The 7,884-nt window shown below is 33.2% G+C and overlaps 3 non-coding genes across 3 annotated transcripts; all 3 read right to left on the bottom strand.

The window, feature by feature from the left end:
• Positions 1–2,753: 2,753 nt before the first annotated feature.
• On the bottom strand, positions 2,754–2,826 carry TRNAV-AAC (transfer RNA valine (anticodon AAC)). Its single transcript has one exon. It is a non-coding gene; the product is annotated as a tRNA-Val (tRNA).
• A 4,550-nt stretch (positions 2,827–7,376) lies between these two features.
• Positions 7,377–7,449, bottom strand: TRNAV-AAC (transfer RNA valine (anticodon AAC)). The gene has a single exon. It is a non-coding gene; the product is annotated as a tRNA-Val (tRNA).
• A 91-nt stretch (positions 7,450–7,540) lies between these two features.
• On the bottom strand, positions 7,541–7,613 carry TRNAV-AAC (transfer RNA valine (anticodon AAC)). Its single transcript has one exon. It is a non-coding gene; the product is annotated as a tRNA-Val (tRNA).
• Between the last annotated feature and the right edge of the window lie 271 nt (positions 7,614–7,884).

Below are 7,884 nucleotides of genomic sequence, written 5' to 3'. Positions count from 1 at the left end.
GTGTTACCACTCGCCAAAACGTTAAACGAATTTAATAAACATTCAGGGATTTAAGAGAAATATGTGTTGCCTCTATCCGAATTAAAATATTATCTTCCAAGCATCAGTAAGTTGTCGTTCAACAAAGTGGGGATATTTCATTTTTTTCATTCAAATTTATTCTGTTATAATTTAACAAATTAAGAAATTTAAAAGCAGTAAGCAAAAGTTCATTTAAATTGTTATTAATTTCTATATAAAAAATTACACTAACAGATTTCATTAAAATCATCTTCCTCTATATATAGAAAGAAGAGTGTCCGTTTGTTTGTTTGTGTGCGCGTAATTTAGAGAAAGATTACGATTTATCACGATCTTGAAGAAATTTTGCGAAGTTCACATTCATAACCAAAGGAAGTTATTAAGATTTATAAGATTTCGAAGAAATTTCTAAGAAATTAAAAGATTTCGGAAAATCACCCTACGGAGTCAATACTCAAAGAATTTGACATTCATTGTAGGTTCAGGTCGCCGTTGTTGAGTTTTCGCTATCAGTGAAAATCATAATGCTAAGTGAAAAATTTTTAATTTTTTAACGAATATAAAAATTAATGCTTTCTACATAGTTTCAAATTTGAAATCGCATCACTAACCTCAACAGTCACATCAAACTTGCGTTCCCTTTTTTAGTTCTTACTAACACTGGTAGATGGCGCCATGTTCTTATGTTTTTCCTGATGAGAACAGTGTAGACTGTAGAAGATTTTTGTAGAAGATTAAAGGGCTTCTCTAAAATCCCTTTTTTTACGAATCTTTCAGAAACGGAGAAGAAAGTGGTAGAGATGGACGAAGATTTTCGGAAAGCTCATTTCCGGAGGAGGGAGAAATTAAAAAAAAAAAAATACAGAATTAAGGAAAATTCTGTACGCCAAAGGGGCGTTTTTAACGATTTCTGTATTACCTTAATATATTAAATATCATATTCTTCTCACTAAAACCATAAAATTCAGTTCAACAACAATAACGCAAAATAATTTTAAAATGAGCATATCTTTAGAATTTCCACTACACAGTCTCGTGCGCAGGAAATTTCCCCCCCCCATACAGTGCTGCCATTGCTCGCTTTGAAATCGTTGAGTTTGTTAATCAAAAATTCGTTAAAGTGTTACAAAATATGAAATCGATAAAAAACAGATTCCAAATTTGGGCTTTCAGATGCCATATTCAGGTGGAAACGTACGATATTCAAAATTTAATGGCTCTAACTACCGTTGCCTTAGCACAATGCAATCATATATACATTCATGCAGATTCTTCATCATGTAATTTCTTTAAATAATATTAAGGACTCTAATATTTGGTGGCAATAATTTGAAAAGTGAACCGACATTTTCAATGAACCAACGAAAATCCCAAAACAAAATTCTCTGGGAACAAATTGCCCCTTTGGACTAAACAAAACCCTTTGTCCTTCTGGGGAACAAATTGCCCCTTTGGACTAAAACGACATAACCGATAACAAAGCAAGTATCAGTTCTTACTAAAACCATTACAGGGAGCCGTGCAGTTAGTTCTACAACAATACAGTTGAAGCCTGGTAAAATTTTATAGAATTCATCTTGAACCAGAACATTGCTGTTTACGTGAAATCTCGAAAAACTTTCCCCATCCCCATAAATGAAGCCTTTTCACTCTGCGTAAACCACAAGCAACGTCGGGTACTTCAGATTGTATGTAACATTAATTATTACGAACATTATTATCATATGTATCTGTATATTACAGGAATTTTCAGTTATTAATATTTTATTCAATGCGGTATTTTCCCATGGATGTGAAAATTAAACAAATTAATTTATTTTCAGTGTTTAAGAACTTGGTCCCTAAAGTAAGTTTTTAAAAACTTCACAAAAATTTATTTGATAAGAGATAATTTTTTTTAAAAAAAAAAGTTGTGGTAGTTTAATAGAATTTTTTTCCGAAATTCATTTGCGAGTTTTGGCACAACAATTGCTTAAATGCTTCTTAAAATCCTCTAACTTATCGATTTTAAAATATTACCTCGATTAATTTCTACACGCTTATCTGGTATTTTTATATGCAATTGGGCCACTCTTTATTATTTACGATATTAACACGTCAAGTGTGAAGTCAGTCACCGATGGCTGACAGTTCGGATAGCTTCGGTGACTGATGACTGACAGCACACTTGTCGTTTAGTCTTCTTCAGTTACTGTTGACTGGCGATATGCAAGCAGCTTAAAAAATTATATACTTCTCAGATCTATCTTATAACAAATTCTAGCTAGAATATGGATGAAACCGGATATCGACGGTTAACGGAAAGGACAATAAAACTAATTTCATTAGTTCAAACTCGCATTAAAAGAGGTAAATCTGAAATTTTATATAAACGTAAGTGCATTTTCAAATTTCGAAGTCATTTCTTTATATAAGTTTATTAACTTCATATCTACGGTGAGTTTAAATGATAACGGCTTGTGCGCGAAAATCTGAGGAACACTCTAAAAATTATTAAAAAAAAATTAGAGTTGCACCCACCACATTCCGAACATGGGACTTTCCGTGTGTTAAGCGGATGTGATAACCACTACATCATGAGTGCACGTGTTAGATGTATCCCCAGTCAGTTAAAATAATAAACACTTGCTTTCTATAAATTAAATTAATGCTCTATTGTACACAATCAGTTCAAAATATAAATACTTGTTTTTCAAAAGAAAAATTAGCACTGTCATTTAGAAACTTAGGGCTGTACCCACCAGGTTTCGAACCTGGGACCTTCCGCGTGTTAGGCGGATGTGATAACCACTACACCATGGGTACACATGCGAGACGTTCTTATTAACAATCATTTCATAGGACAAATACGTGCTTTTCAAAAGTAAATTTAGTACTGTCAATTAAAAGGTTTATTGTGTTCTTTTTATTAATTTTAAACTGTATTGATGGATTTTATCAATTAAAACTTTGGAATAATTTGAATAGCGCTTCCGAAAATTATTTTAGAAGATAAGCCATTTTTTAACCCCTTCGAGCCGGGTAGCGAAAACGCGCGCTTATCGCGGAGGCCGGCAGTGTCTTCCCCGAGCGTCTCTCCAGGGCCGAGGGCTTTTTTACTACTAAGCCTAAATCCATGAAATTTCCGAAGTATCAACGCATTGTTTAATAATGCTCTATAGAGTATTTAAACGGCTTATGCTTTATAGAAATTTATATATATATACTTTAATTACCTTATTTCTTGTTTAAATGCATATTTTACACATTTTATTTTAATTACTCACCATTTTATTACTTTTAACATTATATATCTGAAAACTAAATATATTACTTAAAATTCTCATTTCGTATGAAAAATTTTAAAACAGGGATCTACACACAGTCCTACGTTACATTCCTTGAACTCGTAATAACTCATTTGCCGTTTTGGAGGATTTTTCCGGGAATGTGAACAAAGGAAGCACCGTCGTCTCATTTTCTTATCAGTCTCTTCTGAACAAAGTTTTGGAAAATGTCTTTCAGTTAATCTTTCAGAATCAATATCAGAATATCAGAATTTCAGAATCAATATCTGAAATATTTTGCATCATTTCTGCTATTTCATGCTCTGTTAAACATTTTCGACGCTTCGACATTGAAACGGTAAAAACAGAAAGAATTCACGTCTAACAAGATCTAATTATTTTCTAAAAACTGAACTGTAAACCGAAATACTCGACGCTTTAGCGCATATAAAACTTCTACTTACAATAAACAACTACCACGTACGAATAAAGTGCAATTTAAAGAGACGTCATAAATCACGCCATTCGGAAACATTTAGTTCCCCGTTTGTTTATATAATAAAAAACACGTGTACGTGAGTCATGCTTCTCTCATTTCGAGTAGAATGTCTAATGTACATGTATCTGAAACCATATGGACATACAGTGCCATCTTGTGGCATAAATTATAGTTTGAAAAACGTTCCAAGGTACTGGCACAAATACGTGACATTCGGTAGAAAACGCAACTTTTCTCTGGCACGCCTGCGTGTCGGCCGGTAGATAAGTGCGTTCGTTGCTGGTACGTATACGTGACAGTCGGCGCGAAGGGGTTAAGTCTATTTTCGTGTAAAATAAAGAAAAAATGTTTTAAGGGCTAATTTTAACATATATAAGAGCTCAAGTAATAATCTAAAATGATACCAAAAATTACGATGCTAGAAGCGAAACTTTTGTTTTTCTCATTTTTGTTTTAAAATTAGGCTTAGCGATGCAAAACCTCCGTCCTGTACGGTGACTACCTTCGATTCTCTTTCGTCCCGCACGAGCATCTTAAACAAAGGTGCGCCGTCGCGAAAAGGTTAAGCATTAGTTAGGGTTAGCATTAGTATCAGTTATCAGTAAAGGCATTCGAGACAAATCATTAGGGGACTGAAAACAAGGATTGGACGTTTTACACGACACAGGTACGTTTGCTGGTGATTTTCATTTAAAGTATTATTTGATTCATTGAAGAATCGGGATTTACTAGCATACATATATTTTACGCTAATTTATCGAACTTTTGGTTGAAAACTCAGGGATATAAAAGCTTTGCGTTGCCACTTTGCAAAGTGCAAGATATTTCTGTTACAAAATTAATCAAAATACTCGGCAATTTAAAAGAAGTGTGTTACCACTCGCCAAAACGTTAAACGAATTTAATAAACATTCAGGGATTTAAGAGAAATATGTGTTGCCTCTATCCGAATTAAAATATTATCTTCCAAGCATCAGTAAGTTGTCGTTCAACAAAGTGGGGATATTTCATTTTTTTCATTCAAAATTATTCTGTTATAATTTAACAAATTAAGAAATTTAAAAGCAGTAAGCAAAAGTTCATTTAAATTGTTATTAATTTCTATATAAAAAATTACACTAACAGATTTCATTAAAATCATCTTCCTCTATATATAGAAAGAAGAGTGTCCGTTTGTTTGTTTGTGTGCGCGTAATTTAGAGAAAGATTACGATTTATCACGATCTTGAAGAAATTTTGCGAAGTTCACATTCATAACCAAAGGAAGTTATTAAGATTTATAAGATTTCGAAGAAATTTCTAAGAAATTAAAAGATTTCGGAAAATCACCCTACGGAGTCAATACTCAAAGAATTTGACATTCATTGTAGGTTCAGGTCGCCGTTGTTGAGTTTTCGCTATCAGTGAAAATCATAATGCTAAGTGAAAAATTTTTAATTTTTTAACGAATATAAAAATTAATGCTTTCTACATAGTTTCAAATTTGAAATCGCATCACTAACCTCAACAGTCACATCAAACTTGCGTTCCCTTTTTTAGTTCTTACTAACACTGGTAGATGGCGCCATGTTCTTATGTTTTTCCTGATGAGAACAGTGTAGACTGTAGAAGATTTTTGTAGAAGATTAAAGGGCTTCTCTAAAATCCCTTTTTTTACGAATCTTTCAGAAACGGAGAAGAAAGTGGTAGAGATGGACGAAGATTTTCGGAAAGCTCATTTCCGGAGGAGGGAGAAATTAAAAAAAAAAAAAATACAGAATTAAGGAAAATTCTGTACGCCAAAGGGGCGTTTTTAACGATTTCTGTATTACCTTAATATATTAAATATCATATTCTTCTCACTAAAACCATAAAATTCAGTTCAACAACAATAACGCAAAATAATTTTAAAATGAGCATATCTTTAGAATTTCCACTACACAGTCTCGTGCGCAGGAAATTTCCCCCCCCCCATACAGTGCTGCCATTGCTCGCTTTGAAATCGTTGAGTTTGTTAATCAAAAATTCGTTAAAGTGTTACAAAATATGAAATCGATAAAAAACAGATTCCAAATTTGGGCTTTCAGATGCCATATTCAGGTGGAAACGTACGATATTCAAAATTTAATGGCTCTAACTACCGTTGCCTTAGCACAATGCAATCATATATACATTCATGCAGATTCTTCATCATGTAATTTCTTTAAATAATATTAAGGACTCTAATATTTGGTGGCAATAATTTGAAAAGTGAACCGACATTTTCAATGAACCAATGAAAATCCCAAAACAAAATTAAGAGTCCTTCTGGGGAACAAATTGCCCCTTTGGACTAAAACGACATAACCGATAACAAAGCAAGTATCAGTTCTTACTAAAACCATTACAGGGAGCCGTGCAGTTAGTTCTACAACAATACAGTTGAAGCCTGGTAAAATTTTATAGAATTCATCTTGAACCAGAACATTGCTGTTTACGTGAAATCTCGAAAAACTTTCCCCATTCCCATAAATGAAGCCTTTTCACTCTGCGTAAACCACAAGCAACGTCGGGTACTTCAGATTGTATGTAACATTAATTATTACGAACATTATTATCATGTGTATCTGTATATTACAGGAATTTTCAGTTATTAATATTTTATTCAATGCGGTATTTTCCCATGGATGTGAAAAATTAAACAAATTAATTTATTTTCAGTGTTTAAGAACTTGGACCCTAAAGTAAGTTTTTAAAAACTTCACAAAAATTTATTTGATAAGAGATAATTTTTTTAAAAAAAAAAAAAGTTGTGGTAGTTTAATAGAATTTTTTTCCGAAATTCATTTGCGAGTTTTGGCACAAAAATTGCTTAAATGCTTCTTAAAATCCTCTAACTTATCGATTTTAAATTATTACCTCGATTAATTTCTACACGCTTATCTGGTATTTTTATATGCAATTGGGCCAGTCTTTATTATTTACGATATTAACACGTCAAGTGTGAAGTCAGTCACCGATGGCTGACAGTTCGGATAGCTTCGGTGACTGATGACTGACAGCACACTTGTCGTTTAGGCTTCTTCAGTTACTGTTGACTGGCGATATGCAAGCAGCTTAAAAAATTATATACTTCTCAGATCTATCTTATAACAAATTCTAGCTAGAATATCGATGAAACCGGATATCGACGGTTAACGGAAAGGACAATAAAACTAATTTCATTAGTTCAAACTCGCATTAAAAGAGGTAAATCTGAAATTTTATATAAACGTAAGTGCATTTTCAAATTTCGAAGTCATTTCTTTATATAAGTTTATTAACTTCATATCTACGGTGAGTTTAAATGATAACGGCTTGTGCGCGAAAATCTGAGGAACACTCTAAAAATTATTAAAAAAAAATTAGAGTTGCACCCACCACATTCCGAACATGGGACTTTCCGTGTGTTAAGCGGATGTGATAACCACTACATCATGAGTGCACGTGTTAGATGTATCCCCAGTCAGTTAAAAATATAAACACTTGCTTTCTATAAATTAAATTAATGCTCTATTGTACACAATCAGTTCAAAATATAAATACTTGTTTTTCAAAAGAAAAATTAGCACTGTCATTTAGAAACTTAGGGCTGTACCCACCAGGTTTCGAACCTGGGACCTTCCGCGTGTTAGGCGGATGTGATAACCACTACACCATGGGTACACATGCGAGATGTTCTTATTAACAATCATTTCATAGTATAAATATTTCTTTTCAAAAATAAATTTAGTATTGTCAAATAAAAAGTTGAGATTGTACCCACCAGGTTTCGAACCTGGGACCTTCCGCGTGTTAGGCGGATGTGATAACCACTACACCATGGGTACACATGCGAGACGTTCTTATTAACAATCATTTCATAGGACAAATACGTGCTTTTCAAAAGTAAATTTAGTACTGTCAATTAAAAAGTTTATTGTGTTCTTTTTATTAATTTTAAAGTGTATTGATGGATTTTATCAATTAAAACTTTGGAATAATTTGAATAGCGCTTCCGAAAATTATTTTAGAAGATAAGCAATTTTTTAACCCCTTCGAGCCGGGTAGCGAAAACGCGCGCTTATCGCGGAGGCCGGCAGTGTCTTCCCCGAGCGTCTC

The sequence above is a fragment of the Stegodyphus dumicola genome, chromosome 7, assembly GCF_044657685.1.
Source record: "Stegodyphus dumicola isolate Sdum_Otavi_A_Nest chromosome 7, ASM4465768v1".
Lineage (NCBI taxonomy): Eukaryota > Metazoa > Arthropoda > Arachnida > Araneae > Eresidae > Stegodyphus > Stegodyphus dumicola.
Note: the sequence above shows the minus strand (reverse complement) of the source record. Positions and strands in the feature narration are given on the sequence as shown.